Source organism: Macaca fascicularis, chromosome 16 (genome assembly GCF_037993035.2).
Source record: "Macaca fascicularis isolate 582-1 chromosome 16, T2T-MFA8v1.1".
Classification (NCBI taxonomy): Eukaryota; Metazoa; Chordata; class Mammalia; order Primates; family Cercopithecidae; genus Macaca; species Macaca fascicularis.
Window position 1 is genome coordinate 67,492,776 of NC_088390.1, and position 26,271 is coordinate 67,519,046.

General features: G+C 47.2%; 1 protein-coding gene and 1 long non-coding RNA gene across 52 annotated transcripts in view; one reads left to right on the forward strand and one right to left on the reverse strand.

Moving 5' to 3' along the window:
• MAPT (microtubule associated protein tau) overlaps window positions 1-26,271 on the forward strand; it is a 132,291-nt gene that overhangs the window by 17,768 nt on the left and 88,252 nt on the right. The window lies entirely within an intron of this gene.
• LOC102118027 (uncharacterized) lies at window positions 602-24,604 on the reverse strand. Of its 2 annotated transcripts, XR_010581921.2 has the most exons (4): window positions 24,044-24,604; window positions 11,020-11,179; window positions 10,584-10,751; window positions 602-2,124 (listed from the first exon to the last, which is right to left on the reverse strand). It is a non-coding gene; the product is annotated as an uncharacterized lncRNA (long non-coding RNA). The 2 variants fall into 2 exon arrangements; XR_012425985.1 differs by lacking the exons at window positions 10,584-10,751; window positions 11,020-11,179 and having other exon boundaries at window positions 602-2,235.

Sequence of the window (26,271 nt, forward strand, 5' to 3'; positions counted from 1 at the left end):
TATCCTGTATTATCTAGGCAGGTCCTAAATGCAGTCACACTCATCCTTGTAAGAGGAAGGAAGAGGGAGATGGAAAACACAGAAGAGAAGACGATGTGGTGATAGAGGCAGAGATTGGAGTGATGTGGCCACAAGCCAAGGACTGCTGGCAGCCACCAGCAGCCAGAAAAGGCCAGGAACCAATTTTCTCTTGGACCTCCAGAGGGAGTGTGGCCCTGCTGACACCTTAACTTCAACCTAGTGATCCTTATTTTGGACTTTGGCCTTCAGAAGTGTGAGGGAATGAATATCTGTTGTTTTAAGACACCAAGTTTATGGTCCTTTCCTACAGCAGCCACAGGAAACAAAAACAATAAGTATGCCCCATGCAATGTTTGGGACACACACCAAAAATATTGCTTGTTGTTCACCTGAAATTCAAATTTAACTGGGCATCCTGTATTTTATTTGGCCAACCTAGTCCCCAGGCCCAAAGAAAGAGGCTTTTGAAATTTGCAAGAAAGCTGGTTGGAGCTGTCAGAAAGTGAACTTTGTAAACACAGTACCACTGAACCAATTTGAACCTTACTACCTCTAGGCAAAAGAGAGGGCAGTCAGACAGTTTTTCGTGATTTATTCTTTCAACAGTCATTTGAGTGCTTACTACAAAACAGAAGCTATGTGTAAGGGTGGAGGTGTTAGCTGTTAATCAGGACCTCCAGGCTAAGTTACTGTATTAGTCCATTTTCATGCTGCTGATAAAGACATACCCGAGACTGGGCAATTTACAGAAGAAAGAGGTTTAATTGGACTTACAGTTCCATGTGACTGGGGAAGCCTCACATGGTAGAAGGCAAGGAGGAGCAAGTCACATCTTACATGGATGGCAGCAGGCAAAGAGAGAGAGAGCGCACGCTTGTGCAGGAGAACTCCTCTTTTTAAACCCATCAGATCTCGTTAGACTTATTCACTATCAAGATAACAGCACAGAAAAGACCTGCCCCCATGATTCAGTTACCTCCCACTGGGTCCCTCCCACAACACGTGGGAATTCAAGGTGAGATTTGTTACCATGTCAGTTACCAACCGTTCCAGATAAATCACGTGAAATATCACCATTAACAGAGTGAGCTCAGGTGGTTCTTCAGTGCATTTCTGATACCTGAGCCTTCCCTGGGAATTTCACAGCCCATCAGGCTCCCCCTACTTCGATGGCAGGATGGCAGGGCCCAGGTTAGGCAGGAGGAGATGTTATCACAGGCCTGAAAGGCAGGGAGGGGCAGATGCTACAGGAAGGTGCTGGCTCTGGATTCCCTGGCGGAGCTTTCAAGGGAAGTAGATGCACACTGTCTCCATCATTTCATGTCCATCACACTCTAAAATGCTTTGGACAAGGAGCAAAAGTTAAAGACAAATGTGGCCCATTTTCCTGTACAAAGAGGGCTGCCCCCATGCCAGGCTGTTGGCATCAGTGGGCATGAGGCTTTTCTGCTGCCATAGTGGGGGTGTTCTCTCACTCACCATTGGCTCTCTGACACCTGGAGAGACCCCCACCCTTGGGCTTTTGTGATGCTCACGGAATCCACACTGTTGGAGCTTTAAGGCACCTGGGTCAACTGGAACAGGCAGGGGATACTAGGACAGCCCAGCATTGCCCCAAAATATCCGGGCCTGATAAAAGAGAAAAACAGGTAGCTCACAGGAAACGGATAAAAAAAGGAAGAGGGATTTAACATGAAAAGGTGCTTGATCTCTCTCATAATAAAAAGACTGCTGATTCCATCCAGGCAAGTGACAGAAAAAAAAAATTTTAGTTTAAAAAGATTGCTGATAAAACCACAGCAAGATGCTGCTGCTCAGGGATCTGAGGGTGTGGGCAGCCAGGCTGCCACACATCATGAGTGGGAGAGGAAGACCACACCCCTGGAACAAAGGGCAGCTATCTGTCAGATGTCCTTTGACAGCACCGCAGCTTCCAAGAATTAACCCTTTCCATGTGAGCAGAGGCATCCATGCGGGGGACACACTGGTGAATCATCTGTTATGCAGAAGTCTGGAAAACATCAGGGTGGAACCGGCGAAATAAGTGTGGCCTCTGAAGGAATGGAGCGGTCCCTCTGTGCTGCTTCGGGTGCCCCTGAGATCCTGCGGGCCAGTGAGAAAAGCAGTGAGGAACAAGGCGGATACTGTGCACTGTCCTCTGCGTGCAAGGAAGGCTAGTGCATGCGACGGAGTCCACACAGACACAGCCTAACTCTGGAAGGAAGAACAAGAATCCAGTTTCAGTGGTGGCCTCTGGCGGGGAGAAACTGGGTGGAGGAAGATGTCATTTCCATTTTTCTACTATTAATTTTTTATTACCATGCTTAAATATTACTTTTTACCTTTTTTTTTTTTTTTTTTTTTTTGAGACAGGGTATCTTTCTGTTGCCCAGGCAGGAATGCAGTGGTGCAGCCTCAACTTCCTAGGCTCAAGCAATCCTCCCACCTCAGCCTCTTGAGTAGCTGAGACTACAGGCACGCATGCCACCACACCCAGCTATTTTTTTTTTTATCGAGATGGAGGCTTTCTGTGTTGCCCAGGGTGGTCTCAAACTCCTGGACTCAAGCAGTCCTCCTGCCTTGGCCTCCCAAAGGACTGGGATTACAACGTGAGTCATCCTGACCAGCCAATTACTTTTTTAAAAAGATTAAATGCATGTATATGCTCAGGCATCAGCACACTTGGAAAGGATGAGAATATCTGGAAGAAGGGTTCTTTTAAAAGGCTCCTCAAGTGACGCTGGCAGGCATAACGAATGTCCCTGGTCACAAAAGCTCTGATCTGGCCTAACCCTCTCATATTAGAGACTGGAAAGAGTGTGTGTGTGTGTGGTGTGTGCAAAGTGTGGAGGATGGGGGTGAGTGTGTGTGGTGTGTAAGCATGAATGTGTATGTGTGTGGTGGGGGGTGTGCTGTGTGAGCATGTATGTGAGTCTGTGTGTGTGTAGTGTGTGTGAGCTATATGGTGTGTATGTGTGATGTGTGTGAGGTGTGTGTGGTGTGTGTGTATGGTGTGTGTGTGATGTGTGTGGTGTGTGAGCATGTGTGAATGTGTGATTGTGTATGTTTGAGAATATGTGGTGTGGTGTGATATGTGTGTGTGGTGTGTGAGCGTGTGTGTGTGATGTGTCTGTATGTGGTGTGTGTGAGCGTGTGTGTTGTGTGTGTGTGGTGGGTGTGTGCAGTATGTGAGTGTGTGTGTGCAATGTGTCTGTGAACATGTGTGTGCAGTGTGTCTGTGAGCATGTGTGAGTGAGTGTGTGAGTGAGTGTGTATACAGCATATATAAGGCATGAAACTGAACACGGCACCTTTAGAGTGCTCTCCTGGAGTCAGAGGGGGTGGGCAGGAGGAGAAGGGAGGTGGGCTAGTGTGCTGAAGTGTCTACTCCTTGTCATGGTTTGTGACAACCCAGATTAGCCCATGAGCCACCCTGGTCCCTGCATTTCCAATGAGACCTCGGTGGACACGTTCTCTGAGGTGAGGCTGACTGGTGTCATTTGATGATCTTGATACCAAATCCTTTTGTATCAAAAACAACCGGAACACTCTGTTTTCTCTTAGTGCTTTCACCCAGATGACCACATTTCATCCTCCCAGCCACTCCGGGCCAGGTGGCACTGCTGGTTTGAAAGGGAAGCCTCCCCTGGAGTAACTTCCGTGGGCGGATTCACACCCTACCCACACTCCTGTCCCAGTCGGCCCACCATGGTGGTCTCTGGTTCCTCCAGAATTCCCACTTTTCAGCTCATCCCCACATTCCCGGAGGGACTGAGAGCACAGCCCCCAAGGCCCTGCTCTTTGGGGGCAGTCTCCACACCCAGAGAAGCAGCAAGGCATTCCTAGGTTTCTCTTTCAGATGCAGAACTTCAGTGCTCAGAGGTGTTCCCACCAGTCCTCAGAGGGCTCAGTTCTGCTTTAATGATCGTGCTGTTGCGTGGGCTCTGCAGAGGGCGGGTGGCCCAGTGTGGCTGAGTGCAGTTTTCCTGACATGGAGTCCGAGCCTGCCCCGCTGTTTATTAATTCAGGATCACTCTCCTTGCAGAACCCTGAACTCCCCAGAACTGTGAGGTGGGAGAACCCCGAGAGGCCACCTGGCCCTGCTTCCCACCTACTGCCCACACCCCCTCTCTGCCTTCCTGACAGTCACCCCAACTCCCAGTGATCCCCGTCAATCATCTGACAAGGGGACTGAGAGGGAAGAGAAAGGAGGGGCCCAAAGAGAAAGGTAAAAGTGTTGGGAGCAGCCCCCAAATGTGTGACATCCTTCAGCAGAGTTGCCCACTTTCCCTTTTCTCCTCCCTGCAGGACCTCCCTTCTCCTCAGTCCTGCCCAACTTCTGAGGTTACATTGAGAAAAGTCCGCAGAGGTGCCAGCATCACAAGGTGTTAAGGACCACGAGTTTGGCATTTTAACAGATGCCAGAGCCACTTGAGAAATGTGGTAACTAAGCCCAGAGAGGTACAGTTACCTCCCCAGAGTCACACAGCAGGTTCATGGCAAAGCAAAGGTGTCCTTCCCCCTGCAGATCCCTTTCTGTGCCCCACATCATCTTCCTCCAGTGTGTGGGCCACCTGGAGACAGGCCCTCACACTCGCCTGGCCAGAGGTGCCATCTTGTGGGAAAGGCTTGGCCAGGAAGCATCGATATTTGAGATCCCAAAAAATGAAGGCTTGGCCTGTCAGATGACAGACTTCGGTCATGGGGACGCATGATCTGTTTTACACACACGTCCCCTCAGCAGCAGCCTTCCAGAACATTCCCACTTTCTTCTGTAATGAGAAGAACTCTTTCCCTGCAGCCTCCTGCCCATCTCCTCCTGGGAGAGCCTTGCTTCAGTGTCTTTGATAAATCATTCTGTTTTGCAGAGTGCGAGCTCTGCCTCGGAGGGTTCGCATCCACCTGTGTTGAGTAACCAATACGAAGGTCGAGTGGTCACCCCTCATAAGAGCTAGGGTTGTCTCATGCCTGGGGACTAGGACTTGCCCTCAAGGAAAAAAAAAAATCAAAACAAAAGCAAAAACAACAAACATGCCTCTCTCAAAGAAAGCTCTGAGTCCAGGTAAATTTCCTTCCACTGAAGCAGCCAGGCTGAATTTGAATTCTCTTTGCCTCTGCTTAAAAACTAATGCAAATTTTCCTAGAGAATGCCCACTAATTCCTGGAGGGGGCACGGGCATTCCTGATGCCCATGAGAGGACCATTTGCTCTTCCCTCAGTGTGCTAAATAACAGAAGCGACATTTGTTGCTGGAAAGTATCAGTGAGGTTAATAAGGTGTCTCCCGCCCAGGGTGAGGGAGCAGTTCCCAATGACAAATGCTGTGTGGGAAGGGGCCATAAAACTGCCAGCCCCTTTCGTCCACCCATAATGTGGTGAACCCTGTGGATCCTGGAGGATTTCAGCATCTTTTTTTATTTTTATTTTTATTTTTTAGACGGAGTCTCGCTCTGTTGCCCAGGCTGGAGTGCAGTGGCTGGATCTCAGCTCATTGCAAGCTCCGCCTCCCGGGTTCATGCCATTCTCCTGCCTCAGCCTCCCGAGTAGCTGGGACTACAGGCACCCGCCACCTCGCCCGGCTAGTTTTTTGTATTTTTTGGTAGAGATGGGGTTTCACCGTGTTAGCTAGGATGGTCTTGATCTCCTGACCTCGTGATCCGCCCGTCTTGGCCTCCCAAAGTGCTGGGATTACAGGCTTGAGCCACCGTGCCCTGCCTTTTTTTTTTTTTTTTTTTAACAGAGCCTTGCTGTCACCTAGGCGGGAGTGCAGTGGCACGATCTCGGTTCACTGCAACCCCCGCCTCCTGGGTTCAAGCGATTCTCATGTCTCAGCCTCCCGAGTAGCTAAGATTACAGGTGCGCACCACCATGCCTGACTAATTTTTGTATTATTAGTAGAGGGGTGTTTCATTATGTTGGCCAGGCTGGTCTCAAACTCCTGACCTCAGGTGATCCACCCAGCTCAGCCTCCCAAAGTGATGGAATTACAGGCATGAACCACCACACCCAGCCAGCATCTTTCATTTTTCTGTCCACTTTGGCCCTTTCCTCTCTCACTGTCTTCCTTTTCCATTTCCAAAGTCAGTCCATCTCACTATTAGCACAAAAACTGCTAGAGCGCTCGTCATTGGTCATCTCTCCCTGCACCTGGCTGGTCTGTTCTTAGGCACTGAAGCGTTTCCCCCAGCTGTTGCTTTAATCATTTTGTTATCATGCCTTATGTAAGAAATGAACATGAGATGCATTTATGTGTCTCTTTCTGCCACTCTGCAGAGCCAGTAAGATGTGGTGGAAAGGGCCCAGGCTTTGGAGGAGGGCTGGCTGGGGTTGGATCTTGGCTGCTCCCTACTAGCTGTGTGACCTTGGGTAAGTAGCTGGACCTCTCTGAGCCTGGTTCGGAATCATAGCACCTCTCTTTCAGGGCTGCTGTAAGGAATAGCAGCGATTTGTATAAAGCAGAGAGCACAGCTAGCACCTGGCCCCTAGCCACACTACAGAGCACTTACTGTGATAAGCTGCCATTGTGGTGTGTGAAGCAAAAGGGAAATGCCTGCTGTAGTAAGCTTCCTGTAGGGCAGTTCGTAGAACCAGAGATGGGTTTCAAGGTTACAAAGGGACTCTTAGTGTATTAGTCCATTCTCACATTACTATAAAGACCTACCTGAGACTGGATCATTTATAAAGAAAAGAGGTTTAATTGGCTCACACTGGCTGGGCACGGTGGCTTACGCCTGTAATCCCAACATTTTGGGAGACCAAGGCCGGCGGATCTCTTGAGATCAGGAATTTGAGACCAGCCTGGCCAACATGGTGAAACTCTGTCTCTTCTAAAATAAAATACAAAAATTATCTGGGCATGGTGGTGTGTGCCTGGAATCCCAGCTACTTGGGAGGCTGAGGTGGGAGAACTGCTTGAGCCCAGGAGGCGGAAGTTGCAATGAGCCAAGATCGCCCCACTGCACTCCAGCCTGGGCAGCAGACTGAGACTCCATCTCGAAAAAAAGAAAAGTAAAAGAACTGCAAGAAATAAATTGTTGTTTGTGAGCCATATGGTCTGTGGTACCTCGTTGTGGTACTGGGAGTCTTTTGTCTCCCTGACCCTGCCTGTTGCTGCAGCACCGCTCAGCCCTGCCTGCTCCCTACCTTCCTCCCCTTGGCCTCTCCTGCCTCCACTGGGCCCCTGGTGCCTCCTCTAGAGACAGTCCTCCTGGGACCAGTTGTGTTCTCATTTACACGAGGCATCCAGGACTACAGAGAACCAGAGGAAGGGGCGCCCGCCCGCCCTCCTCCCTGGCATCCTCACGCTGCAGAGGTCAGAGCCTCATCCTGGCCCCTTACCTGCCCCTACCCTGCAGAGAACTGTGGTCAGTTCCTGAGGCCAGATCCATGAACGGCCTTGTGGAAGATGGTGAGCTCACACCCAGAGCTGGCTCCGATGACCCTTTCTCCTTTACATGTTTCTACCTTCCCCTCGCTACCTTCCCCCACTGCCAGGCACAGAGTGGAGGCAGGTTGGGTTTAAAGCTCAGAAGGGCTTAAAGGGGGTGGGGCGCAGTGGCTCATGCCTGTAATCCCAGAACTTTGGGAGGCCAAGGCAGAGGATCACTTGAGCCCAGCAGTTCGAGACCAGCCTGGGCAACATAGTGAGACCGCGTCTCTACAAAAAATAAAATAAATAAAATTAGCTTGGCATGGTGGCATGCACCTGCAGTCCCTGCTACTCAGAAGGCTGAGGTGGGAGGATCACTTGTGCCCAGGAGTTTGAGGCTGCAGTGGGCTGTGCTGGCACCACAGCACTCCAGCCTGAGTAACAGAATGAGATCCTGTCTCAAAACAAACAAAAAAAGAAGGCTTAAAGGGGACTCCAGGTGGGCCTGGCAGCACAAAGCTATGAAGGTCTGTCTTAGACACAAGCTCTGTTACTAGGCCTTTGCACGCTGGCCTGGGTACCTGGCTGCCATAGACAGGGAACCTTCCAGATGAGCTGTAGGCGTGGAGCACAGGAGCCAGGGTGCTCTTCCTGGGCTGTGTCCACAGGCAGTATGTACACCGGCTTTGTACATATCCAGCGGATCCAGTGCATATTTTTGTTTGTGTTTTTCTTTTGTTTGGGGGGGTGGATTTGGTTTTCCCCTGAGTCCTCTGTCCTCCTGTCACCTGGCTGGTGCTCGGCAATGTTGACCAGCTGCCTGGCTGGAGTTGGCAGTGGCTGAGGCTGTGAGCTAACATGTTCCTGAGTCCTCCCATTTCTTCACCATAATGCCCTGTTGAGTTTGCAGATACTGACTCTGTTTTTATCTCCCAGGGAAACTGAGGTTCAGAGTGGCTAGGCCACCTTCCCACAGTCCCTCAGCTCATGAGGGCCACACAGGGCATTGAGGTGGCCTCCTCCTCAGCCTTGACTCTCTGGCCCCATCTTTGCTGCCTCAAGGGGTCTCCTCTCCTGAACTGTGCACCTTCTGCCTGGCAGCTCCAACTCTATGGCTGTTTTCAGTGGCTCAGCACTGCCCCTTGACCTTCCCTGGCCCTCTGCAGATGCCAGGCTGGAGCACTCTGGCAAGGTCTGGGGTGGTTGCATGGGTCCTGTCACCTCTATACACCTCCCAGTGCCTGGGAATCCTGCAGATACGCCCTCCTCAGCCATCCCTAACACGTAGAGGACATTTCTGAGGTCCCTGAGAGAGTGGGGCACCTCTGCAGGATCCAACTGCCGGGCCCAGGAAGGATAGCAGCAGCGTGAGGGGTTCCATTAGCCACAAACTCATGGCATGGAGCCTCCACCCACCTCGCCCCTCATCTGCTGTTTAGCACCTGGCACGCTGTGTATACTTACTAATTATTATATAATAATAGCAAATTATAGTGGCAAATGTATGCATCTTTGCGCAGTTGTTATACAGCACGATGAGCAAGTCATTAATAGTAAGGAATAAATGTGAAGGTGAGAAAAATCTGACTGCCAAAGTTTTTACTCCTTCCTTCCCTCCCCAGACTTTTAAATGAAAGTTCAGGGATAATCCCTTAGTTGTCCTGGTAGTAGGACTCGTAATTAAAATAATTGGGCCAAGAACCCTTCTGTGCTTCTCCTTTTAGGTTTGGGTGTAAATTCGGGGTGTTTCTCACTGGCGAAAGCCTGGTGCAGGACAGACCCTGGGAAGCTTTCTCTTCCAGAAAGGACCATCAACATCCCTTGCAGAAGAATTCTCTTCTCCAGACTCAGACCCGGTGTCCTGGCACCCACTGGGCAAGTGGGTCCTAGAAGACAAACCTGGTCAGAGCTGGAGGCTGCTTAGCATTCCCCATGCACACTAGCAGCTCGGAGAGCTCAGGAAGCCGCAGCCCCTCCTTGCCTCACCAGCCTGGGTCAGGACAGCGTCCCCTGGAGGATGCACAGGGCCTGGCCTCTGGTCACCCAGCCTGGAGGGAAAGCTCAATCGAGCATCATGTCACCCGGTGCCCCCATGCAGGGTGGCACTGGTGAGACCCCCAAGCCAATGATACTACCTCACAGGAGTGCGGGCCCAGTGTGGCCAGATCACCTTGACTTTTCAAGATAAATCAGAAATCGTATTTCTGTGAGATATCCCTATTTTCCAGTGATGGTGACTAAATTAGAAGTTGTTGAATTTTGTAACATGCTCCTAGGCTGTTTGTCTGGTTTAAACTCTATCTGGAGGAATTCAAGCTAGACTTCAGGAATAACTTCTTGAGGCAAGGGTTTTGAGACCTTAGGGAAACAGGGACGTCTTGGGGGTATTCTGACTGTTGTCCTCCTGGAAGGGAAGAACAGGGAACTAGAAGATTGCCCTTAGTGAAGTCCAAAGCACCTAAACCCGGGACCCTCGGCGGTGTTCTTAAGTCACAGATTCTCCCTGAGGCCTCTCTCTGGCTCCATAGAATGGCTGATTCTGTAACTCTGTGAGTCTTTTTTTTTGGAGACAGAGTCTTGCACTGTCACCCAGGCTGGAGTGCAGTGGAGCTGGAGTGCCGTAGAGCAATCTTGGCTCACTGCAACCTCTGTCTCCCAGGTTCAAGCAACTCTCCTACCTCAGCCTCCCAAGTAGCTGGGATTGCAAGCATGCACCACCACATCTGGCTAATTTTTGTGTTTTTAGTACTGATGGCCCAAAGTGCTAGGATTACAGGCATGAGCCACCGTGTCCAGCCATAACTCTTGTTATGTAACTCTTGTTACAAAGGCCTTATATTTTGCTCTTTGAGGTTGGTTTTAGTTTGATGCCTGTTGGTTGCCATCTTTTAACTAGGGATGTTTTATCAAAGTACCCAACCAAAGTATCTAAACAAATCATACTTTAAAGTTTGAAAATGTCCAGCATGTCTAATTGAATGCCTGTTGTGCCAGGCACTGGGCTGCTGAGGAACTGAGTCCCATCCCTGGAGGCTAGCTAGAGAACACACACACACACACACACACACACACACATAGTGGTCTCACAAGTCAGTTTTATATTCTACCTCTATGCAATAAGGGTATTATTATGTTGAGGTACTTTGACATAAAAAGTTTTTCTTAAAGGAGAGGATGCCTAGAACAGGCATTACCTGAAGCCTCCTCTCTCCAGCATTGGTTGTCTTCTGTCACGACTCAGGGTTTTTCATTGAGAATGGGATGGAAATGTGGTCTAAATATAGGGCCCATGTTGGGACTGGATCCCCTCTGGGAAGTCAGACCAGGCTAGGGCAGGTCCCTAGAGTCATCAGGAAAAGCCTCTGGAGCCAGAAACAAAACAAAACAAAAAAATGATGTTAACTAAACTCAGTCCCAAATCCTGAATTGGAGTCAGGTCAAGCAAAATAATCAAAGGAGTCAGCAAAGGGCAAGTCAGAGAGACCAAGTGACACCAGCGTCTTCCCAGGAGCCCTGTGGCGAGTGACAGAGCCTGGACTCTGGAATAGGACTCATCTTGTGTCTCCTGCCACTCATTAGCTGGGTGACCTTGAGCCAAGCCCCTTAACCTGTTGGACCCCATGTTCTTACCTCTAAGTGGGGGCTGGTAATATCTTCCCCTTCAAGGAATGCCCTCTAAGGGGTGTTGTGAAGATCAGGTAAGGTGGCAGGGGTGGGACTCCTGGCCAGGAACAGACGCATAATCAATGCTAAATCTCTCCTCCTCTCCACCTGCTGGATGCTGCAGATCCTAAAGATTTCAATGTGAGTAAGACAAAACCCCTGCCCTCCAGGAGCCTTTGAGAATCAGAGAACTAGACCCATTTACAGAACAAAGGGATGCAGAGTCTGGATGAAGTTTTGGGGATTCATAGAGCAGAGGGCTACCCAGCCCCAGTCTGGACATCGCTAGGTCAACTGTAGCCCCTCAGTGGCTGATTTAGCCCAGAGGATCCCATAGGGTTGACTCCTAACTCAAGGGCATGAGACAACCCCTAGGAAAGGCACCGTGGAAAGGGTCTGGCTGTCCCTGATTTACCTGTGGGCACTGGGGGAATGCCCTCAGGGCTCTGTGTGGTTCTGGGTTCCTCCAGTAAAAAGTAATCAGATTCTTTCACGTTAATGTCTTTCTCCACCTCATTGCACATCATGCAGCTATTCATTGACTCAGCAACTATCAGCTTTGCATGCAACCTTGGCCTACCCGCTTTAGCTTTTAGTAATAGCTCCCCTCTTGAGTAACACAAACCAGTGGGGAAACAGAACCTAACTCTTACCTCTGGGAGGGTTATTTGCTTTGAGAACATCTGTCCTGCAGTTTCGCTCATATGGCAGTGAAGTTTTGTGCACACACTCTAGAGCCAGGGAGCCTGGGTTCAAACCCCAGCTCTGCCAGGCCCTAACTGCATGAATTTGGGCAAGTCACTCAACCTCTCCATGCTTGAGTTTCCTCATCTGTAAGATTGGAGCAGTGGTAATACCTGCTTCTTAGGGTTCAGAAGAGAATTAAATGAATTAAGATGGGTAAAGTGCTTAGAATGGAGCGTTGCAAGTAGTAAGTGCTATGTAAGTGTTTGATTTAAAATGAAAGACCCTTAAATACATTCTTTGTGCATTTCAGAAGCCCTTCATTTTGCATTTCTTTTTTTTTTTTTTTTTTTTTTTTTTTTGAGATGGGGTCTTGCTCTATCACCCAGGCTGGAGTGCAGTGGCACGATCTCGGCTCACTGCAGGTTTCACCTCCCGGGTTTACGCTATTCTCCTGCCTCAGCCTCCCGAGTAGCTGGGACTATAGGCACCCGCCACCACGCCTGGCTAATTTTTTTGTATTTTCAGTAGAGATGGGGTTTCACCGTGTTAGCCAGGATAGTCTCGATCTCCTGACCTCGTGATCCTCCCGTCTCAGCCTCCCAAAGTGCTGGGATTACAGGCATGAGCCACTGCGCCCGGCCTCATTTTGCATTTCACAACCAAGCTGTCTCCCCTGGAATCCAGCCATAACTCTGCTCACAAGTGTGAGACAGGCCCCAGCAGAGCTGCACGAAGAGGAGAGAAGGCAGCCCCCCAGGTCCCCAACTCCCTGTCCAAGATGGCAAAACCAGAACACAGCCTCCTCCCTACCCCAGCAGGAGTTCAGAATCTGCAATCTCCAAAACCCACTTCAATTTTAAGTGTAGAGCCAGGTGCGCTTTTAAGTCACCTGTCACTCTGGAGGCTCTTTTGCTCAGTTCCTCACCATTAGCAGGGATGACAGGGAGTGCAGGAGTACAGTCAGCTCCCAGATATTGGAGCGTGCTGGGCCAGCTGCCCGTTCTCCCAGCCTCCACTCCTCTTTGCTGTCCAGCCATCACTTGCTCCTTGAAGGCTAACGAAACAAAAAACAGTGCCAAGAGCGTGGGAAGAAAGCCAGCTTCTCCCCTGGGGTAGCTGTGATATCATGCCCACCCTCCCTGACCACGCAGCCCCTGGGGACCCTCAGGGCCCCAAGCACCCATTTCCATTGCACATGTACACCCGTGTGCAGCCATGGCCGCCCATCTCAGTCAATAGGGCTGCTCCTGCCCACTTGGAATTGCGGTGACAACCAAGAGTGACTTATGGGAACTATCCCAATGACCTGACAGCATGTCCGCTGCAAACCGCTGACGGGGGACACTGCCCTTATCTCTAGCTCATCAGCGAGAGGCACAGTTGCTTTCTTAGGTAACATTGCTGCTGTCTCTGGGCATTGCTGGGGGTTGGCACTTAATCTACACCGAATTTTTCCCTCCTGTATCTTCCGAGCTGCTTGGATCTTGGTGCTGAATTAGATTGGACTTTATCTTGTGGGGAAGGGAGGACTATAAACCCCCAACGTAAGCAATGGTCAGACTATTCTAAGGAAACTTGCCAAATTTAACATGAGGTAAATTTAGTTCTGACTTCTGTCCACCCCACTGCTACTGTCCCTTTTTATCCCATGATCCCTTGCTTTTCTTTTCCTTCTCTCTCCCTATCTCTTGGGTTCAACACATGATAGGAATTCAGAAATATATGTTTGCGAATTTGTTTATTCACGTAGCAAACCATTTCTTGAGTGCCTACCATGGGCCAGGTAGAATGGGCAGCCCCGGGATACAGTGGTCTCTACAGCCCCTCTCCTGGGTTTGTACTGTGCGAGATGATTTAGGATGGGTTCTCCCATCAAGGACCACAGTCTTCTTTCTCTGTGCCCCTTGGTCCTCAGTCTCTGACCCCACTTCAAAGGCAGCATTCACTCAGGGAAGCTCCCATACAGTGCTAGTCAGAGTAAAAGTTTGGACAAATTGCCAGGAAGCAGCTTGTCAGTATGCATAAACAGCCTTAAAAATATTACTACTCTTTGACCCAGAATTTCACTTCTAGGAATCTGTCCTAAGGAAATAGTCACATGCAAAAGATTTATATACCAGGATGTTCATCAAAGTGTTGTTTATAACAGGAAGTCTCAGAAGCTGGTTAAATATCCAACCTCTGGAAATGGTTATGCAGAATAGTATGTAGCTATTAGAAATTTATGTCTATGGGGTTTAAAATGTCATGGGAAAACACTTCTGACATAAAAGAGCATGATAATTATATATTTAACATAATCTTAACTATGTTTTAGAATGTACAGGAAGAAAGAAATGTACAAACATATTCATTGTGATGTCTCTGGTGGTAGGATTATGATCAGTAAGTGCTTCTGTCTTCATATTTTCCTGTGTTTGATAATACATGCATATGTTGTTTATAAAATAAGAAAAATTTTAAGTTTAAAATTGGAGTTGAAAAGTCTTTTTAGGCTGGGCGAGGTGGCTCACACCTGTAACACCAGCACTTTGGGAGGCTGAGGTGGTCAGATCACTTGAGCCCAGGAGTTTGAGACCAGCCTGGCTGACATGGTGAAACCCCATCTCTACTAAAAATTTAAAAATTAGCCATGTGTGGTGGTGAACACCTGTAATCCCAGCTACTTGGGAGGCAGAGGCATGAGAATTGCTTGAACCCAGGAGGTGGAGGTTGCAGTGAGCCAAGATCGTGCCACTGCACTCCAGTCTGGGCAACAGAGTAAGACTTTATGTCAAAAAAAAAAAAAAAAGACAAGTCTTTTTAAACAGTAGCAGCCATAACTAAATATAATCCATACTAAGCCCTGGATCAAATTTTTATTTATGTATTTATTTTATTCATTTATTATTTTTAGACAGGGTCTCACTCTGTTGCCTGGGCTGGAGTACAGTGGCATGATCATGGCTCATTTCAGACTTGACCTCCTGGGCTCAAGCGATCCTCACATCTTAGCCTGCCAAGTACATGGGACCACAGGTGCATGCCACCACACCTGGCTAATTTATTTTATTTTATTTTTTTAGAGATGGTGTTTACTATGTTGCCCAGGCTGGTCTCAAACTCCTGGGCTCAAGCTATCCTCCCACCTCGGCCTCCCAAAGTGCTGGGGTTACCAGCATGAGCCACTGTACCCAGCCCGCAAATTTTAAAAAATCTATAAGGGACATTATTAGACAATTAGAGAAATTCGCATATGGACTTATAATAGTATCAGAGTGTGTGGTATGATGGTTCTGGAGGGAATGGACTTTTTCTTTAAAGATAGGCTTTTCTATGCCCACCCTTTTACCTTGCTAACTTATCATCATCCAGGTTCCAGCAGAAACATTACTTCCTCCAAGAAAGTTCTTAAGGGTGCAGTATCATGATGTCTGCAGCAAATTCTCAAATAGCTCAGGAAAAAAGTATGTGTGTGGTATACACACACACACATATATATACACATACATACATATATTTTATGTAATTATATATGCAGAGAGTGCAAATGTTGCCAAGTTGAAGATTGGTGAATCTAGGTGAAAAGAATATGGTATTTATTGTATTATCTGTGCAACTTTTCTTAGGTTTGAAAATTTTCAAAACAAAAAATTGGAGGAAGAAGACGTGCCAGTCTACCCCAAGCCCTCCACTGGAATGCTGGAAATCTAAACAATGGCAATTTCATTTCTTTTCTGTTGTGGGCCAGTAGTCCTTAGATGTTGGGGAAGCGGGTAGTTGCTGGGGTGTGGTTGACTTAGGATGGAAGAAGCAGAAGTCAAGACTCCCAGGGTCAAGGTGCTTTGCTCTTCTGACCCAAGTGTGGGAGGCCCAGAGTCAGCGTTTCAAGTGTGCTAATTCAGCATGGTTCTGTTCACGGCCAAAGTCCACCCTGGGCACCTCTCTGGCAGCAATCTTGGGTGACTCTACTAAGGTCAGGCCTCCCTGACCCTATGTCTGGATCCCATACCTCCAACTCTCCCACTGTCTCAGGAACAGTGCTTAGCTTTTCTTTTCCCTCTCCTGTCTTCCTTGCCAGCATCTAGAAAGTTTAAATAATTCCCCTCTTTACAACAAAACAAAACATACCCCCTTCAGTAACCCACCCTAGCTCTCTTCTCCTTTTCCTAGCCAGATTTTTTTAAAAGCATCGTCAGCACTTTGGCAACCTCCATCTCCTCCCAGCATGCCCTATTACTGGAATCCAGCCAGGACTCAGCCCCAATCTTTCTACTCTAACCACTTGTCTCAGTTAACAAGGACAGGTTTATGCTGCAGTGACAAACAAGACCCAAATTCCTATGGCTTCACACATCTGGTACTACCTCATCTTCCAGCCTTAGGAGTCATCTTTTAGTTCCTTGAAAACTCTCTGCAGTTTCCTCTTGGGGCCTTGTCATATGCTATTCCCCTGGAAATGTTCTTTCCTATCCCCTCCCTTTCACCTTGCTAACTTGTGCCCATCCTTCAGGTCTCAGCAAAAACATCACTTTCTTGGGGAAGTTTTCTCCAATACCCACACTACACAGGTGCCCCATCGACACTCCTATGACTTTGTGGCACTTATCTCACTTGATTTCCCACTGCCTTCCCCACAAGACACCTTTACAAGGGCAAGGACCGTACCACTGTACCTATTTCACTCACTGCTGTGGTCACCTGCACTCTGGCTGCCTACCTTAACTACACATTAGAATCACCTGAGGAGCTTTTAAAGCCACAATGTAAGACTCCACCCTAGGCCAATTGGATCCAAATCCCTGGGGTAGGGCCAGCCATCAGTGGAGATATATATATATATATATTTTTGAGACAGAGTTTAGCTGGGACTACAGGTGCTCACCACCACACCCAGCTAATTTTTTTGTGTTTTTAGTAGAGATGGGGTTTCACCGTAAGCAAGGATGGTCTTGATTTCCTTACCTCATGATCTACCTGCCTCAGCCTCCCAAAGTGCTGGAATTACAGGCGTGAGCCACCATGCCTGGCCATCAGTGGATATATTTTTAATGTACTGCAGGGAATTCTGTTGCATCAGCTTGAGAACCACTGATCTGCCTTGTGCTTCACATTTAAAACTTTTTTTCTAATGAATAAATAAACCCCTGAAAAAATTAATCTCCCTAAGCCTCCCTAGAAGATAGGATGGTAAGGATATTTTCCTAGGTAAAAATATGTTAATTTCATATTTCATGAAATTTCATGTTTCATTTCAATCAAGCTCTGTCATACACCTTACATGGGGCAGGCCCAGTGCCTGAGCAGGGTGTAATTATACTCATTATTCAGGCGAGGAAAAGTCACATTAGGTGATGGAGCACAAATAGGCAGTTAATGGTTTCAGGGTTAGTTAGAATATGTTTGTCTTTCAATTGCAAGTAATAGAAGCCCAAAGAAATTGGTTATTCATATAATATAATTGATTGGTTCCCAAATTTGAAAAATTCAGGAATAGACCCAGCTTAGGTACAGCTGGATCCAGTCACTTAAATAATGTCACAATGAACCCTTTGACAGGAATGTACCGTGTCTTGACTCTACTTTGCTCTGAGTAGTCTTTGCCCAGGTGATGATAAAAATGGCCATCATCATCAGGCTTGTGTCCTGTTTACTAGGAATATACAAGAAGAGCTCAGTAAATGCTGGCCCCACCACTAAGCAAAAACAAAACCTTTGGGGTTGTTGTTGTTATTGTTGTTTTAAATCACAGCTTAGACCTTCCTTCTTTCCTTGTTATTCTCTTTCATCTGTAATCCAGTTTTCTAATTCTGAAGTATAGAATGTTCAGATCATTTATTCTTCATTACCCACAACTTGCACATGTTTATTTAAAATGCCAGGATTGCCTGGCCATTGTGTGCTGTTAACCTTTGTTTGCTGTTAGTGGATCCCTGAAGTTCAGGCTCCCAGGGGAGCAGATAATGGGTGTCTAGTTCCTGCAGTATCTACCCTCTGGCAAGCCAAGTTACTTCCTGGGTAAGGTTTTGCCTACCCTGCATTCCCAGGGAAGTTTCTGGGCCTGACCACCAAGCCAGCTCTGAGGAGAGGTGCATAAGCCCCACCATGCTTTGGTTCTGTCCCTATAGAATATTTTATGTTGTTATCGAAAACTAAAGGAAGATGGGTGCGGTGGCTCAAGCCTGTAATCCCAGCACTTTGGGAGGCCAAGACAGGTGGCCAGGAGTTCAAGACCAGCCTGGCCAACATGGTGAAACCCTGTCTCTACAAAAACAAAACAAAAATTAGCCAGGTATGGTGGTGTGCACCTGTGGTACCAGCTACTCAAGAGGCTGAGGCACAAGAATCTCTTGAACCTGGGAGGTGGAGTTTGCAGCGAGCCGAGATCGCACTACTGCATTCCAACCTGGGTAACAGAGTGAGACTCTGTCTCCAAAAAAAGAAAAAGAAAAGGAAAACTAAAGGAAAGGGACTAAAATGATATCAGGTTCCTGGAGAACAAACAGACATGATTTTGCTTCATGGCAGGACAGCTGGAAGAGGTGGGATTATATCCTCACATTACAAATAAGGAAACTGAGACTCAGAATGGTTAAGTCACTTGTCCCAGGCAACACAGCCAGTAAATTACAGAAACAGAATTTGAACCCAAATCTTCCAGCTCCAAAGATTGTGTTTTCACTACCTCCTGCTTAATTTTTTAATTTCTAAGATTAGACCCTACTTCATCTATCCATGACGCCTACCTGTCATCCCCCCAAAAAGGGTGAATGCTGTTCAGAAATTTTTCTAGCCTGAGCTCACTCCCAATTCACTTATTTTTGCTTTGTCACGGCTGCCCAGTCCCCACTGATAGACCAGGAAGTAGGTCATGGCTGCGGGGACCACACGCTGTCGCTGCTGCAAGGGCTGGCCTCTGTTTCTGGGGCTGAGTGGGGGTCAGACCTGCCAGGAGCACCACCTTCTGTGGGTCCTGCCTGGATGTCACATCCCAGCCCCAAGAAGTCACTGCAAACCTTTGTATTGTTGAGCTTCACATCCTAGAATTCACTGTCACTGTGGCTGCTGCATGAAGTGGTCCTGGGAGAAATGGGCATTGGCATTAACAGGGAAATTGATGGTCTGGGGAAAAAGTCATCCTCATTCTATTGCAGATCTATGAGTGATTGAGACTGGCTGATGTTGAAGGGGTTTCTCAGCCATGATGTGCCACATTATGGAACAGTGGTGTAGGCAGCCATTTGACACCCAGCGCTGACCTTTGTTTAACAACCTCACCTATATATGACAAAATAGTTGTCAGAAATAATCATGTAATGAAATGACTGTAATAATGGCCAGAAAAGAAATGCAGATAATAAAATGTTTCTCTTATTGAACTCTGTACATATAATTGCACCAGGATTTTTTTCAAATAAAAAGTAAATATACTACAAAAAAGGAAAAAAGCACAAGTATTTATTAAATAGCTTTTCTATATCTTTCTGAGCTTCAATCCTTTGATTGCAGACTGATGTAATATTTTATGTAAATCATTGTTTGGTTACTAAGTGAACTTTAAGAAAAGTAAGATGTCTGCAAAAGTTGCCCATAATTTAGTAACTACTGTATTGTACCATTGATGTACAGCTTTATTTTCTTGATTAATTATTTAAACAATATAATTCACAATTTTAAAATAATAAATTTCCACTTAAAATGGTATTTAAACTCAGCAAAATATATAATCTATGAGTAAACTTTGTATTACTAAGCAAAAATATTACACTTTGCGGTTCACATGCTGTCTCACTGTTTTAAATTTTAAATACAAAAACTCCAAGTAGGCTGGGTGCGGTGGCTCACACCTGTAATCCCAGTATTTTGGGAGGCTGAGGCAGGTGTATCACTTGAGTTCAGGAATTCGAGATTTGCCTGGGCAACATGATGAGATCCCGTCTCTACTGAAAATAATTAGCTGGGTGTGGTAGTGCACATCTGCGGTCCCAGCTACTCAGGAGGCTGAGATGGGGACAGAGGTTGCAGTGAGCCAAGATCGCACCACTGTACTCCAGCCTGGGTGACAGACTGAGACCCTGTCTCAAAAAAAAAAAAAAGAAAAAGAAACAAAAACTCCAAGTGGTTGCACAGAATGACAGGACTGAAGTAACTTAGCTCCAGTTTCTGTCTTTATAATCACTGTCCTACCATTGTCTGTGCTTAGAATCTACTTGCTTAATGCAGGAACATGTGTTCTCACAGAGGTGGAAGATGCAAATGGCACCCGAAGCAGGCTGGAAATTCTGAACCATTAAGAATTTACTCTCTACCAGGCACGGTGGCTCACGCCTGTAATCCCAGGACTTTGGGAAGATGAGGCAGGCAGATCATCTGAGGTCAGGAGTTCAAGACCAGCCTGGCCAACATGGTGAAATCCCGTCTCTACAAAAATACAAAAATTAGCCAGACATGATGGTGGGTGCCTATAATCCCAGCTACTCGGGAGACTGAGGTGGGAGAATCGCTTGAACCTGAGATGCAGAGGTTGCAGTGATCTGAGATCAATCTGCACCATTGCACTCCAGCCTGGGAGACAGAGTAAGACCCATCTCAAAACAAAGAAACAGAACCTACTCTCAAAACAAATACGTGTGGCTGACTCCACATATGGTAGGGCCAACTGTATAACTAGAAGTTCTCCAAATAACTTCTGTGGAGAAAACAAAGTTTATTAAAGGATATTTTTTTTTTTTAATTTATTTATTATTATTATACTTTAAGTTGTAGGGTACATGTGCATAACGTGCAGGTTTGTTACATATGTATACTTGTGCCATGTTGGTGTGCTGCACCCATCAACTCATCATTTACATCAGGTATAACTCCCAATGCAATCCCTCCCCCCTCCCCCCTCCCCATGATAGGCCCCTGTGTGTGATGTTCCCCTTCCTGAGTCCAAGTGATCTCATTGTTCAGTTCCCACCTATGAGTGAGAACATGCAGTGTTTGGTTTTCTGTTCTTGTGATAGTTTGCTAAGAATGATGGTTTCCAGCTGCATCCATGTCCCTACAAAGGACACAAACTCATCCTTTTTGATGGCTGCATAGTATTCCATGGTGTATATGTGCCACATTTTCTTAATCCAATCTGTCACTGATGGACATTTGGGTTGATTCCAAGTCTTTGCTATTGTGAATAGTGCTGCAATAAACATACGTGTGCATGTGTCTTTATAGCAGCATAATTTATAATCCTTTGGGTATATACCCAGTAATGGGATGGCTGGGTCGTATGGTACATCTAGTTCTAGATCCTTGAGGAATCGCCATACTGTTTTCCATAATGGTTGAACTAGTTTACAATCCCACCAACAGTGTAAAAGTGTTCCTATTTCTCCACATCCTCTCCAGCACCTGTTGTTTCCTGATTTTTTAATGATTGCCATTCTAACTGGTGTGAGATGGTATCTCATTGTGGTTTTGATTTGCATTTCTCTGATGGCCAGTGATGATGAGCATTTTTTCATGTGTCTGTTGGCTGTATGAATGTCTTCTTTTGAGAAATGTCTGTTCATATCCTTTGCCCACTTTTTGATGGGGTTGTTTGTTTTTTAAAGGATACTTTTTTAAAGTGCTATCTGGAACTTTACATATATATTACTAACACTCAGAGATCGCACCAATTGTTTATAACTTAGACCAGGGCCGGGCACAGTGGCTCATGCCTATAATCCCAACACTTTGGGAGGCTGAGGCAGGTGGATCACCTGATGTCAGGAATTCAAAACCAGCCTAATCTGCATGATGAAACCCCATCTCTACTAAAAATACAAAAATTAGCCAGGCATGGTGGTACACACCTGTAATCCCAGCTGCTGGGGAGGGTGAGGCAGGAGAATCTCCTGAACCCAAGAGGCGAAGATTACAGTGGGCCGAGATTGCGCCATTGCACTCCAGCCCAAGCAACAAGAGTGAAACTCTGTCTCAAAAAAAAAAAAAAAAAAAAATCTTAGACCAGGAAAATTTTTTTTAAGGGAGGAGTATTTTATCACTGGCATTGTTTAGGATTGCTGGCACATGATGCTAATAAAAAGCAGACTATTAGTTGCTTTTATTACTGTTTTTGAACTCTTTTTTTTTTTTTTTTTTTTTTTTTGAGAAAGAGTCTCACTCTGTTGCCCAGGCTGGAGCACAGTGACTACGATCTCAGCTCGCTACAGCCTCCGCCTCCTCAGTTCAAGTGATTCTTGTGCCTCAGTCTCCCGAGTTGCTGGGATTACAGGGCACCACGCCAGGCTAAGTTTTTGTATTTTTAATAGAGACAGGGTTTCGTCATATTACCCAGGCTGGTCTCAAACTCCTGGCCTCAAGCGATCTGCCCACCTTGACCTCCCAAAGTGTTGGGATTACAGGCATGAGCCACCATGCCCGGCCCTGTTTTTGAACTCTCTAGAGACAGTCCAGCCCTTTATTACTTCTCCTGAGGCAGCTGCTCCCTTCACCTGGGCCCCCGCATTGTGTTCCGGACCCTTGTCCTGGTGGTGCTGAAGAATATCTCTGTCAATCCTTTTGGGACTGGGGAAACTGAGGCCCAGTGCCACACGATGCCATTTGTTCAGGGAACATTAGGTCACCTGCTAGGTCCCCAGTCACTTGACCTTCTTCCCAGACAGGAAGAAGCTGCTCTGGGTCTGAGTCCTGACTCTCTCAGTGTCCCATGTGTCTTTGCACATTGAAATGTTTTCTGATGGTTTTTTGCTGTTATATTTACTTTTAAAAAATAACCAGCAATAAAATGTTAGGTTTGAGAAGGTTGAAATGAGAATTGATTTGAGTTAAACTCTAGCAGATTTTTCTTAGAAGAATGATATCATCTCCAGCCACCTGCAATTGATCTACTCTGAATTAAGAAAGAGGCTTCCATATGTTGTTTATATTTTGCACTCTTGATATGTTTCTTTAAATTATGGTCTTGGGCCAGGTATAGTAGCTCACGCCTGTAATCCCAGCACCTTGGGAGTCTGAGGAGGGAGGATCACTTGAGGCCAGGAGTTCAAGACCTCGTCTCTACAGTACATTTTAAAAATTAGCCAGGCATGGTAGCATTCACCTGTAGTTCTAGCTACTTGGGAGGCTGAGGTGGGAGGATGGCTTGAGCCAGAACTTTGAGGCTACAGTGAGTTATTGTCATGCCACTGCCCTCCAGCCTCAGTGACAGAGTGAGACCTGCCTCAAAAAAAATAAGTAAAAAATAAATTAAATTTCAATCATTAGCAGTCATCAGGATATTTAAATACATTTGTTGAATCAAAGTTATGCATGTGTGTATTTTTTTTTCCAGAGAGTTGTTTATAATGTGGATTTTAATTTAACTTTAAAAAAATTTTGGCTGGACTGTTGCCCAAATGGTATCACCAGCCATTTGGTTGAGAACATATGTCCTGCAGGCTCTTCTGTCACTGGAGTTTTGCTAGCTGACAGCCACTGGCTAGAGACTGTGGTCAGCACAGAAGCAGGCGTGGACTTGCGCACGTAAGCAGGTCAATGCAAAGCCATCACTTCTTAAAAATTCTGAACCCTGCTGTCTGAGATGGTGGTGCAGCCAATGGAGCTCTGCTCTAGGAAGCAGAAGCTAATTCCATGTCTTTGTTTGCCCTTGACTAGCTAGGTGACTTTGCACACCGGGCTTGCCTCTCTTGTTACCTTGTCTGCAAAGTGGAATCATCTTTTCCTTGCTGGACAGAAGGTGGACCCTGGACCTATGGGCTTTTTGAGTTTTTCTCCCTCTTAGAAGGACCTCTGATCCTACTGAGTTTAACACCCATGGGTTAATAATTGGGAAAAGCAAAGGAAGCGCTTCTGTTTAGATAATTATATGCATGTTTTTGTCTTTTTCTGGCTGGAAAGATGTCCAAGCTACTGGGAAGGTCTATGCCTACCCAGGGTAGCCCTCTCTGGGGAGGGCTGCTGTATCCAAGATCCCCTCACCGGAATTTGAAAATCAACCATAGTAGGGCCTGCTGACTTTTGACAGCTAATGGTGTGCTGAGAATTGTCCCTCCAAAGACACCTTTCCATTCCCTCGGGAGAGTCTGGGCAGCCCCTCCTGGGGGCTGGGATGCTGGCTCTTCCCTCAGCCTCCACCCCAACTGCTCTCTTCCCTCCTTCCCTCCCCAGCTCCCTAATTTCTCTCACAAGGCTTTGTTCCACAGCAACCTTTCCTAATGCAGTCCTGGCCAGGGCCTCTTCGCAGCCTCATTACATAACCTTCCACAGACTCCTGGTCCAAGGATCACCCCAGAAAGCCAGTCAGAGGTAGGCACGCAGCTGGGGTCCATTTACTTACCTTCCCCACCCCCTCGGAACTCAGAAGTGGTGCAGGAATTTGGACTCCAAGAATTAACAGCTCCACCACTGTCACCAGAGCCAAAACTTCAGGATGCATGCTCTATGTCTGCTGCTAATTTCCAGCTGAGAGCCAGTGGCACTGTGGTTCCTTAGGAGCCGGTTCCCTGATGCCGGCTCCTGGCCCCAAATCCCTCTGATCCGGGCTCCTCCAGAATGTCTTGTCTCCACCATCCCCTTTGACCAATGGTGTCTTTGCCTGGTAATGTCCCCTTTGCCTGATGATGGCCCTGTCACTCCTCTGTCTAGCACAGAGGAGGCCGTTTCATCCCTTCAAGCCTGCCCTCCCTTCAAGTCTTAGCTCAAGTTCACCTTCTTCACAGAGCCTTCTCCAATCTTCTTGGCTACGTCTCCGCTCAGCTCCAGCAACCTCTGTCTCTGGCACTGATTCCTTACTTAGCTCAGAGAGTCACAGACACTTGAGGCTCAGGACAATCTGCTTTCTCTCTTCTTACCCATGGCTTTGGACCATGTGTATCTCTTTGTCTCCACTCCCAAACCCAACCCCCAGAGGGCAGAGAGCATGTTGTCTGTCCCTTTGCTCAGCATGAAGCCCTGTGTGTGGTAGGTAGGCAGAGTTGCATAACTCGTGTTGACCAAGGGGTCACTTTGCTCTGAAATTACCCCTGTGTCCTTCAGTATTTGCATAGATAGCTTCCTGGCCAGCCCGAATATATCCAAGGGCATGGCCCACCTCTGCTCCTGTTTCTAGGTCCCTGGTGGAGTTAGTTCATGCCTTCCTCATAATCTGCCCACTGGCCTGGTCCTCAAGGTCTTCCCAGCTGCTCAGCTAGAGCTGGGAAAATGGGTCGCTCCATCCTGTTTATGTCATTCTCTCCCTGCCTGGCCCACTCTCCTGCCCACAGGTATCCTGGGACTGTCTGTAGGATTAGAGGACATACGTGCACATGCTTGGGCACAGGACACTCACGCAGGTCCTCCAAGCACAGCATCAATAATGCATTCGGTGCATTATAGCGTGGAAAGCTGCTCTAAACTTTATTACACAGCGGACATGTCTGAAGCAGCTCCCAAATCCACCCATGAGTGTTTTGCAATTGGCAAGCCTATTACTTGGGAGTCCACTTTTCTCTGTTCATTAATAATAGATGCTTCCTATGGCCCCAGCTTGGCAATTTTGATTTAAAGTGATCTTAACTGAAGAGACTAATGGATGGGTCTGAATTTGTGCCTTTTAAGCACAAAGTATTGCTCTTAATTAACTGGATTCTATCCTTTAAGCAGGCAGAGGCTTTCCCCCAATGGCATCATTAATGAACCACATCTGGACATCTTCCAAAGCCTTCTTCTGTTTCAGGCCAATCACAGGTGTGTTCCTGAACACCCAGGAGGCTGTAAGAGCCACATATGCCTCCCAAATACACACAACGTGCGTGCCTGGGGACACAGAGCAGTGTGCGAAGTCCCATTCCATCTCTCTCCACTTGGGAGAGGATGGTTCTTCCACCTAATTCATGGCTCAAAGTGGTAAAGGAGCTCCCCCCTCCCCATGCCATGCCCACTCAGAGTCTGCAAATATGTATGTGATATAAGAGCTCGTCAGTTAGCTGTCATCAGTGTGGCACACATTTGAGGAGTCTGACTCCCCTCCAGCACAGGCCAATGTGCACTGCACTCCTTTCTTTGTGCCTCCACCGTTGCATTGTGCAGAAGTTGGGGTCATAGAAGTACCAGAGCTGTGAAAGGAGAGGCCCCTTCTCACCTCTGCCCTGGTCTCCATCCCCACTTTCTCTAGGAAGCTGGTAGGTGCTGACATGGGAGAGAAGGGAGGGGAGGGGGCCAGGAACAGTGGCTTATGCCTGCAATCCTAGCACTTTGGGAGGCTGAGGCAGGAGGATCACTTGAGGCCAGGAGTTTGAGACCAGGCTGGGCAATGTAGCAAGACCCTATCTCTACAAAAAGAAAAAATGTAATTAGCTGGGTGTGGTGGTGGGCACCGGTAGTCCTAGCTACTCGGGAGGATGAGGTGGCAGGATTGATTGAGCCCAGGAGTTTGAGGTTACAGTGAGCTGTGATTGCACCACTGCACTCCAGCCTGGGCAACAGAGCTGAGACCCTATCTCTAAAAAAAAAGAAAGAAAGAAAGACAAGACAAAGAAAGAAAGAAAGAAAGAGAGGAAAGAAAGGAAAGGAAAGAAAGAAAAAAAA